Raw genomic sequence first — 12,148 nt, 5'->3', positions numbered from 1 at the left:
CTTTCTTGAATGCTTGGTAGATTTCATAAGAGAAGCCATCTCAACCTAGACTTTTCTTTTTTGGGAATTTTTTTTTATGACTGATTCAGTCTCTTCACTTGTGATTGGTTTGTTGATGTCTTCTATTTCTTCTCAAGTCAATATTGTTTATTCTTGCTTTTCTAGGAAGTTGTCTATTTCATCTAAGTTGTCTGGTTTGTTAGCATATAGTTGTTCATAGTATCTTCTCATTATCTCCTTTATTTCTGCAGGGTCAATAGTTATGTCCCCCCTCCCATTTCTGATTTTATTTATTTGCATCCTTTCTCTTTTTTTTCTTTGTCAGCCTAGCTAAGGGTCCATCAATTTTACTGCTTTTCTCAAAGAACCAGCTTCTGATTTTGTTAATTCTTCTATTGTTTTCATGTTCTCAATTTCATTTATTTCTGCTTTTTTGTGTGTGATTTCCTCCCTTCTGTTTGCTTTGGTGTTAGTTTGCTGTTCTTTCTTTAGTGCTTTCAGGTAAGCAGTAAAGTCCTCAATTTTTGTTCTTTCTTCTTTGATAATATAGGTTGTTTAGGGCAATAAGTTACCTTCTCAGCACTGCCTTTTCCGTATCCCATTAGTTTTGATATGTTGTGTTCTCATTTTTATTTACCACTAGATTAATTTCTCTTCTAATTTCTTCCTTGACCCACTGGTTGTTTAAAAGTGTGTTGTTTAGCCTCCATATATTTGTGAATTTTGCAGCCTTCCACTGTTATTGTTTTCCAACTTCATTCCATTATGTTCTGAGGAAGTGCTTTGTATAATTTTCATCATTTTAAATTTATTGAGACCTGCATTGTAACCCAACATGTGGTCTCTCTTGGAGAATAATCCATGAGCACTTGAGAAGAATATACATCCTGCAGTTGTGGAGTGCAATATTCTGTAAATATCTGTTAAGTCTAGTTCATTTATCATATTATTCAAGACCTCAGTTTCCTTATTTATCCTCTGTCTAGGTGTTACATCTATTGATGAGAATGATGTATTGAAGTCTCCAACTATTATTGTAGAAGTGTCTACTTCTCCCTTCTATGTTTTCTGTGTTTGCTTCATGTATTTTGAGGCACTCTGGCTTGGTGCATAGATATTTAGGATTGTTATGTCTTCTCAATGGATTGTCCCTTTTATTAATATATAGTATCTGTCTTTGTTTCTTTTAATTGTTTTACATTTGAAGTTTAATTGGTCTGATATTAGTATAGCAATCCCTGCTTTTTTTCTGGTTGTTGTTTGCCTGAAATATCTTTTTCCAAGCTTTCACTCTCAATCTGTTTTTGTCCTTGGGTCTTAAGTGAGTCTCTTGTAGATAGCATATAGACAGATTCTGCTTTTTTACCCATTCTGCCAATATGTCTTTTGATTGGGGAGTTTAAAGCATTAACATTTAATGTGATTATGATTTTATATGTATATCTTTTTTTTTCTTTTTCCCTGTTACCTCTACTGATAATCTTCATTCCTACACTCTTCTTCAAACCTCTCTTTCCTGTCTTTTCCTCTCTGCCTATAATGTTCCCTTTAGTATTTCTTGTAGAGCAGGTCTCCTGTTCATGAACTCTGTCAGTGTTTGTTTATCTGTAAATATTTTTAACTCTCCCTCATTTTTGAAGGACAGTTTTGCTAGATATAGGATTCTAGGTTAGCGGTTTTTCTCTTTCAGTATCTTAAATATGTCATACCACTGGCTTCTTGCCTCCATGGCAAGTGAGATGTGGGAAGTCTGTACTTAGTCTTATCAGGCTTTCCTTGTATGTGATGGAGTGCTTTTCTCTTGCTGCTTTCAGAATTCTCTATTTGTCTGTGACATTTGAGAATCTGATTAGTAAGTGTCTTGGAAAAGGTCTATTTGGAACTATTGTGTTTGGGGTATGCTGCACTTCTTGGCCCTGTAATTTTATGTTTTTCATAAGAGTTGGGAAATTTTCAGTGACTATTTCCTCCATTATTCTTTCTGCCCCCTTTCCCTTCTCTTCTCCTTCTGGGACACCCATAACACATATGTTCATGTGCTTCATGTTGTCATTCATTTCCTTGAGATCCTACTCATATTTTTCCATTCTTTTCCCTATCTGTTCTTTTGTGTGTAAGATTTCAGATGCCCTGTATTCTAGTTCTAGTTATTTCAACTGCCTCTTCAAATCTCCTGCTATTTGTCTCCATTGTGTTTTTCATCTCTTCTATTGTGTCTTTCATTCCCATAAGTTCTGTCATTTGTTTTTTCAAGCTTTCAAGTTCTTCTATATGGATACCCTGTGTCTTCTTTAGATTCATCATCTCTTTTACCACATTTTCTTTCTGCTCATTTATTTTAGAAGATTTGTTTGAACATCTTTAATTAGTTGTTTCAATTCCTGTTTCTCAGTTGAGGTGTTCATTTTTTCCTTTGACTGGGCCAGATCTTCATGCTTCCTTGTAAGAGTCATGATTTTTTGTTGGTGTCTAGGCATCTGATTTTCTTAATTAGTTTATTCTGTAGTTCATTTTCTCCCTTTTGCCTAGGGATTCTTGTTTGATGGCTTGTTCTCTATCACTTTTTTTCTCTCACTGGTCAGTTGTCAGGCTGGTTCTGCCTTTGAGACTTCCCCCAAAACCTGGTGCCCATAACAGCCTGCCTCAGGGATTGTGGGTAGGTACTCCCAGCAAGGTCTCTCTGTGTGGTAAAACAAGTCTGCTGGTTCCCAGTGGTGCTCTGCTTATAACCAGCCAACAAGACCTGGATTTGTTTTAGGACCCTGCTTTAACAGTTTGGTCATCTGTATTTCTCATCCAACACAGGGCTGGGTTTCCATGCGGGGAGTGTAGACCAGCTTCAGTCATCCTAAGATACATTCCGGAGTCTTTTTCCTTTCCCTAGTACTTTTTTGTCTGTCCAGCAGATGGTGCTGTTTGATGACTCACTTGTTCTCAGAAGCTGTTTTGCCCCCATGCATAGGCTCCATCTGAACAGATGGCACTGAAACGGTGGGATTCCTGTGCCCTCACATTGCCAGCCAAAATCTGCCTCAGTGTAGGGCTGTGTCCCCCACTTTATTTGGTCAGAGGACTCCCCCAACTGTCCCAGTTTTTTAGCTGTACCCCAGGCAAGGAAATGGCTGCTTGCTGCTGTTTCTCTCAGGGGTGGCGGAAGGGCTTTTGGACCCAGGGCTGGAAATGCAGTCTCTGTCCATGTTTTCTTAGACTCTGTCCCTCACTGACCTTGACCTTGCAATGTCCTCCCCTGTCCCCCGGTCTCCAAACAGTGGGCATCTTTCTCACTGCTGTGAGATATTTTATAGTCTACGTACCCAGGAAGAGGAATCAGTTGCTTTTTCTGTGCCCTTCTTCCTGCCCTTCTCACCAAGTGTGGGGGAAGAGACCTAGTGATGGAGAGGATAGAGGACTGGCTTGTCTGAGATGCAAGATTCCTATCTGATATTTTTTTCTCTTTCTTCAATTCAGCATTTGTAGGGTCCTTCTCTATTCTTTATCTTCCTCAAGAATTCTGAACAATTCAGAGTGTTCCTTTTTTTCCACTGAATCTCTGGAGAGAGGTTTTCAGTATTGTTTACATCACCATGTTGATGATCTCACCCTCTAACTATTTTAACTACCCAATCCATAAGATAAATATAAATTATTTTATGCAGTAAACATAATATATTTATACATATCAGATATTAACATGTAAACAGAATTTATACAAATATAGAAACATTAACCAGTTCCACTTTTTTTGATACAAAAATCCTAAATAAGATATTACACAACAAAACTTTGAGGCCTGTAAAAACTAGAAATGATGAAGTCAATCTTTAAGAGTTTCAGATCTCCAATGACAATGTCTGAAAATGATTTGGTTTTGCTTTTTGATGCAAACCATTAATTAAATTACATAGATACTGTGTTAATAAAATGTGCCCATTCAATCCCCAAATAACATCATCTCAATGAAGAAACCATATACACTCCCATTATAGTGATGTACGAAGCCCACTATTCTAGTATTACAATTATAATTTAACATTTTGCTGGAAGGGAAGCTAAAATGAGAATAGAAAACCTGTAAAGGAGGAAGAATTAGAAAACAGTACAATTTTAAAGGATGAAGACTTCAAAAACAGTACAATTTATATATATCGAAGTAAACACCACATCTCTTTGATTCTTCCATTCTTCTTGTAGGAATTGATTTTACATTTATATTCACTGCATTAATCAGGATCCAAACATGTAAAAAAACTAACTTAGTGTTTTTGAAACAGAATTTAAGGCAGCTAATTGGTTGCACAGGAAGTAGAACAGTTTACAAAACATTCAAGTGTTGAGGTAACCAGACAAACAGACAAAAGCTAACATCACCAGATTCGGAGGAAAAAGGAATGATATAGAATTATATAAACTGTGTCCTCTGGAAGCAGATGGAACCAAAAGAGAAGCTTGTGTAGAGGAAGCTGAAACTGTATTAAAGACTGGGCCCCTGATGTTCTTTGGAGATGAAGAAAGAGAACAAGAAGGAGAAAGAGAAAGGGAGAGGGAGGGGGGAGAGATAGATAGATAGATAGACAGATAGATAGATAGATAGATATTGGTTCCTTGAGTTCAAATTACTCACTCCCTGCAATCTCCTGCCAGTACCCTTTCCTGGGTTAAATTCAGTGAAGAGCCTCAGCCAAGAGAAGGGTGAAACATGGATCTGAAAGCAAATAGGCCAGGAAAATGCCCCCAAGCTCATATGTGTGAACTAATAAATTTAGAGAGTTAGGCATTTGAAAAAGCAAAACATCAGAAACTGCATAAATGTCCATCATCTTGTGTCTATTTAAGTAAATTGGAGTATTTGTAAATAGTCGGGATACTGAACAGTTTTTAAAGAGAATAAGAATATTTTTATGAATAGATATCAAATTACCTAAAAGGCTGATGTATTCATTTTCTATTGCTGCATAATAAATTACCACAAGTTTATAATTTGCAATCTCACAAAATGAATTATCTAAGATTTTACATGAATTAGGACTCTGGTTACAGGGTAGATGGATTATTTGCTCAGGGTCTCACCAGGCTTAAATCAAGTCACTGGCTGGAACAACAATTTTATCTGAGGCTGAAGGTTCTTTTCTAAAATCACTGGTGTTGCAGAATTTGTTTCCTAGCAGAGAAAGCCTGAGGGCCCCATTTTCTTTCTGGCTGTCATCTCTCAGCCCATAGAGGCCACCCCAAGAAACTTGCCATGTGATTCCTAGGCAGTTTACAACATGATAGTTTACTTCTTTTCAACCAGCAGAAAAGTGTCTGCTGCTGCTGTTGTTCCTGATTAGGTCAGACTCACCCAGAATAATCTCCCTGTTTATTAACTCAAAGTCAGACTTGATCAAGGACCTTAATTACATCCACAAAAGTTTTCCATCTAATGCACCATGAACATGATAATATTATCCCATCATATTCAGAGGCTCTGCCCACATGCAAGGGTCTGTGTCATTAAAAATCATCTTAGAATTCTATCTACTACAGATGTATTTTAACTGAAAATAGTCAAGTATATTTCACATATTGCATTGCATATTATATATTTGGAAGGATACACAATAATAAAATTATTGCTTTCAGAGAGAAGAGTAAATGAGTCTAGAGGAATATTTTTTGCTATATACTCTTTTGTATGTGAATGTTTATTCAATTAAAAATTAAAATAAAGAAATGGTTTTAAATAACTTGCTTATTAAGAGAATTTAAGATAATGATTTCAATGGTTGTTTCAGTACTCCCAGAGAAAGATGGCCTATAATTCAAATTTTGTTTTATATGAATTGTTTACTTCTTTTTGAACTTGTTTAATATCAGTTAATCATGAAGAAGTTTGTCTCAAGTTAATTATGAATTTCTCATACAGTTATGTCCTCGTTACAAGCTCTGATACTTTGGAGTGATAAACAACAGTGGACTAAGCTTTAACAAAAGCTATATGATCAATATGTAAAGTGAAAGCTGTTCCACGAGAAAGGCAGCTATTGATTTTTGTTTGTTAAAGTTGAAATAACCCTCTGGAATAATTAGTTCAATGCAATTATTAATAAATAACCATAATTCTGTTGCCTGAGTGTATGTTCTCCTGAGGTGACTGTTTTGGTAATTTGAGTAATGTTTTATATCTGTGTTTTCTTTCCCCCAATTACCATCATAGTTACAGTTACATTATCCACTCTTTAATTCTTTCTATTTAATAGTTCTCTACTGAATCATAGCTAAAGGAGGAACTGTTTCTTTATTACAAATAATGTTACACAAAGCTCCTTGGCAATAAATTCATATAAAGCAGGGGAGTTTATTAAAGAATATATATTTAACTAACTGGCAATTTTTCTATTTACCCACTTTGTTCAATATCAAATTATTATTTGTTTATTTTGCATATTGCATTGTTTATTGTTTTGTTTTTTTTCAAAATGAGGAGAATATACTTAATATCAAAGTATTTAGAGCTGGCAGGCATTTCAACATCATTTGATATTAGAAATTCCCTGGAGGAGAATTACCTGCAAATCATTCCTCACCAAGCAACATTCTATTTTGTCTAATTCCATCAGTGATGGCTAAAACATAATTCTCAAGGCAGTCACTTCTGTCATAATATACCTATAATTATTTAAAAAATTACTTCCCATCTAATCAAAATGTTCCACATTGTGAAGAAGAATGAGTCTATGCTACACCTTATTCTACATGTTCAAAAACATTTATGAACTTCCTAAGACTCATTTTAATCAGGTCTAATTCCTCTTGTTTTCTTCAAAAACTCTCTTGCCCCACAACTCACCTTGCTTTGTGCCATCAAGGGACCAAATCAATCAAGTTTGCAGGCTGCCAAATTTCATAGCAACAAAGCCAACTCATAGACATCAGGAGAATGAACTCTTCTATTTCTATGCTGGAGACATTTTTAGTTGATTCCAACCGGTAGGATATGGACTCATGAGCACTTAGCTTATTGACACTATTCTCAAAGGATAAAATCTTCCTGAAATACCCAAGGAGTTATCCATATGTAGGCCCTGCATAGTCCCTCTTGTAGACATGGTAGGCCTTTCCCTTAATCATCTCCCAGCCCTCTCCCTGAGCAGCTGTGAGTCAGAGTGCACTGACTCACTCAACTGTCAGTAATTCGTAGTCTCATTCTCCATACCTTTTAGACCGGGATTAATATTTCTCAAGCCATGACATAACATTTTATACCAGCTAATTAAACAAACTGCATTAATATGCATAAACATTTTTCTTTACAGTATCTTTCACCAAACTCAATTTACATATTTAAAATGTAACCAGACAAGTAGAATTTATTCCAAGAATGCAAAAGTGGTTCAGCATATGAAAATCAATCAATATAATACACCACAATAATAAAATGAAGAAAAAAACAAACTCGCAAAAATCAATTGTATTTCTAGACACTGTCAACAAGTAACTCAAAAATGAAATTAAGAAAACAATCCCAATATAATAGCTTTGAAAAGAATAAAATACATAGGAATAAATTTTACCAATGAAATGAAAGATGTCTGTCTGAAAACTATACAATATTGCTGAAAGAAATTAAAGAACTAAAAAATGGAAAGACATCCCTGTTCATGGATCAGAAGACTTAGAATAATACCAAAGCCACCTACAGATTCAATGTAATCCCTATCAAAATCCCAATGTCCTGTTTTTTTCTTTAAGAAAAGAAACAACCAATCCTAAAATTTACTTGGCATTGCAAAGGGCCATGCAATCTTGAAAAAGAAGAACAAAGTAGGAGGGTCATAGTCACCAATTTCAAATGAACTACAAAGCTACAGATATCAAAACAGTGTGGTATTGGTATAAGAATGAACTTATAATTAAATGGAATATAATTAGGAGTCCAACAATGAACCCATAGATCTATAGTCAATTGGTATTTCACAAGGCTAACAAGACAATTCAGTGGGAAGAGAATATCTTTTCAACAAATGGTGCTGGGACAATTGGATATCTGCTTGCAAAAGAAAAATGTTGGACCCTTACCTCACACCATATACAATAACTCAAATTGGATCAGAGACCTGAATGTAAGAGACAAAACTACAAAACTCTTTAAAGAAAACAGGAGTAAATCTTCATGACGTTGCATACAACAATGTACCCTTTGACATGACACCAAAAGTTAAACAACAAAAGAAACAATAGATAAAGTGGAATTCATCAATATTAAAAATTTAGTGTATCAAAGGAAACTATCAAGAGAGTGAAAAGACAACACACAGAATAGAGAAAGTATCTATAAATCATGCCTGATATCTTGAGCTACATCTGTGACTTCATTAGGTATGTTTCTTATTTTCTACATCACCATAATTAACAGTCCTCTCCACTACTTAAAAAGGGTCCCATTTTATCATGAGTTCACAAATATTTCCCACACTTTCCTTCAATTTCCTTCAATCCCTTAGCAGCAGCCTCCATAAGGTCCATTATGTTTCCATCAACACCAAGCCCAATAATCAACATTATATTTTCTACATTTTCTTTCAGGAGAAATCTGCTTCCAGGTATCAAATTCTATTATATTTATTGATTAGTAAAGCAAACCACTCCAAAGCTTAGTGCCTCAAATCAACAAGTATTTTATTATGCTCAAGATTTTTGTGGGTCAGGAATTTAGACAGTGCACAGTGAGGATGTCTTGTCTTTGCGCCATGATGTCTGGTGACTCAGCTGAGAAAACTTGAGCAGCCTGCATTTAGTTCAAAAGTTGGGGACTGAAATCACATTGGGGCTTCTTTACTCACATGTATAGCATCTGACTTGAGATGTCTAAAATGTGTGGCTCGGTTGGTACCTATGTGTGGCCAAGCACCCATGTGTGCCCTCCCCTACCTGCAGCCTGGGATTTTTTATAGCATGGTAGATTCAGGATAGGCTGGCTTCTTACATATAGGCTAAAGGCTCTGAGAGCTGTGTTTCAGTAAACAAAGTAGTTTCCTAGAATTTTAATATCTAGTCTCAGAAAGCATATAGCCATCACTTTTGTTATTCTTTATTGCACACAGTCTAAAGAGGAGGGGACCGATATCTGTAACTCTTGATGGGAGGAATATAAAAGAACTTGCAAGCATATCTTAAAATTACCAGACACATAATTAAATTTCCAATTATTAATGAAGTGGAGCTTCTGTTCATTTGTTTCTTGTCATCTGGATTTCCTCTTTTCTGAACTATCTATTCAAGTTTTACCAATTTTTATAGGTAGTCTGCTATTTTCTCACTTACATGTTCAGTTTTCTTTTTGAAATTTGATCTAAGTCCTTACTATCCACTTAGTTTTTATGATATATGTATATATATAAATATATATATATTTATATATATACATATATCTGTTTATACCACTTTCTTTAGCTGTTTTTTGTTTGTCCCATATAAACTTACTCAACTGTTAATCAAAGTGAAAATCTCTGTTGTGCTCTCTGAAAATATTCATTCTTCTTTTTATGCTTAATGTTCTGTAATTTCATGAATCTTTGATTAGGTATGAGTTTTTGTGCTGTACCCTGATGGACACATTTAGTCTGAAGATGCATATCCTTTAGTCTTAGTAATATTCACATATTACTGTTTTTATTTTTCCTTCCATCTCTTCTGTTCTTTATGGAAGAAAATAGTATGTTGGAGTTCCTTGATTGATTTTTTTCCCTCAAATTTCTTTCTTTCATGATTTTCAAACCTCTGTCAACATTATTTTCCATTCTGTCCAATGAAATATTTTTCAGCATATTTTTTAAATTTCCAGCATATGATTTAATTTAAATTATTTTGTAATTTTTTAAATTTAATTTTAATTTCTTCCTTGTTTTTTTTTTTTTGTTTTGTAATAATGCCCCAAACTTGCTTTATGTGTTGAATATTTATACAGATGTTTCTATGTATGCAATTTACAAGGTTGTTTCACAAAATTTTTCTTCGTTTCATGGTCAAAAAAGGTGCCTGGCCACTCTGTGTTCAGTGTGAAGCTTTTCACTGAGTGGGCTTCACTAATGCTGAAAAATACCAAACCAAATGGCAGAAATTAGAAGTCATTGCTCTGTATTTGAATGTATATATGCATGTGTATGTGTGTGTGCATGTGTGTATTCATACATACACACACAAAAAAAATACATATTCTCCTGCCCCACAGAAATTATAGTGGTCAAGTATGTAAATAAACTCTTCCATATCTTCCATATCTTCCATATATAGTCATTAAGTTAATCCCCATATTTTCATCCCCAAGTTTCTTTCCCACTCTCATTTGTATATGGCTATTCTGAGAGCCATAATTCTCTGGGTTTCCGCCATGCTGACTTGCTCTTTCTTGATTATATCCTCTTCTTCACATGCTATAGTCTAAGCATTTCTTTCACCTGCTACATTGATTGCCATTATTCTTCTTTCTGCCTACCAGAAATGCATTGAAATCCCTCTTTATTGATGTTTCCCTTCTATTCTCTTCTTAATTGAAGATTTATACTTATTTTTATCTTATTCTCATTTTAGTGAGCTCTTGGCAGAGAAAAGATAGCAGATTTATTCAGTGTTCCATCTACACTCAGAACTTCAGAGAATTTGTTGACCAAAGAATGCTGGTTTCTGCTTTATAAAATCTGGACAACAGAGGTTAGATAAAGTATATGATTTATGTAATGGAATGTAGGATTGGGATGTACAAAGTTTTGAGAACAATACAGACTGGCTTCATAAGAAAATCTTCCTGTCTCATGCATGGGATTCAAGTGGCATCTCTTTATAGAGGCAACTCTGATATGAAAGTACCAAACAAATCCTAATAAGCTGTTTATATTTGACTTTCATTGTAACATAGTAGGAAGGGACTAAGTTTGTGTTTGATATATCTTACCTGAATACTTGTGAATTCATTCTGTTAATGGAATCCATGCACGCCACAGATGCTAGACAATAAAGGCCTCAGAACTCTTTTAGATTCTACATGTCTATGATTAAATGATGGCTAAAATGAGGATCTAAATCCATTGTATCATTACTTTAATGCCAGAAATAAATGATAGAAGTAAGGCATTGTATTTTTCACCTTGTCACCGAAGTAATGGAAGAGGATGCTGAGCCTGAATAAGTGTGATAGGGGAGGAATGAATTGATTTGGGCTAGTAAGGAGATGAGGTTGAAAGAAATTTGCACACTAATCAGTATGCAGGAGGGGTGGAATGCAGAAAAGAGCTGAGATAAAATTAATGGCTTAAAAAATTCTGAGAGTAGAAAAAGCCATTAACCATTATGCTAAAAACAAAATAACCACATGCTGCAACCTTTCTTATCTTGGTGTGAGAAAATAAATGATGTATTGGGTATATGAAATATAAGGTACTAATTTCTCAAATGATGGAGATGAAACATCATTATTTACCAAACTCTTCTAGAAATTTTCATAAAGAAAATTTTTTTTCTTCAGAAATAAACACTTGAAACCAAATTGTTGTAATTTGATATTACTGAGAACTTAAACTATGAGATTTTCCTAAGATTCAACTTTAATCCTGACTGAGTCATAGGTTACTGATTTCACCTACAACCTGATGTGTGCAATAACACATGTACAGGAGAATCTGCCCACAAATTTCTACAATTTTCAATAGTAGACAAAATATCTATACACATAAGTAAATTTCAGGAATTTAAAGTATGATTGATATAAAATAATTGTATGTATATAAGCATTGTTATTTCAGAGGAAAAAAGGACCAATTTTGCAAGAAGATATTATTAGACAGACCTTTTAGTTGCAGGCTATAAAAAATTAAAATTCAAAATAAAATAAAACAAAAACTCAAACTTTCATAAACTAAAATGCAAAGTATTAATTCTCTTAACTGAAGTACATGACACTGTATAGTGAAATGAAACAGTAAAAACTCTTCAATTAGCCTATTTGCTATTCATGACCTTGGCCAAGTCACCTAACTTTTCTTTGCTTCAGTTTCCTTCTACAGGAAATGGGATAAAAAATGTATCTACATCTTAGGGTCCTTGTGAATATTGTATGAATTAGTCTGTATGAAGTGCCTTGTACATAGAAGTTGCTATGTGAGTATTAGTTATTACT

This window comes from Choloepus didactylus, chromosome 17 (assembly GCF_015220235.1).
Source record: "Choloepus didactylus isolate mChoDid1 chromosome 17, mChoDid1.pri, whole genome shotgun sequence".
Classification (NCBI taxonomy): domain Eukaryota; kingdom Metazoa; phylum Chordata; class Mammalia; order Pilosa; family Megalonychidae; genus Choloepus; species Choloepus didactylus.
This window is presented reverse-complemented; position numbering follows the sequence as displayed.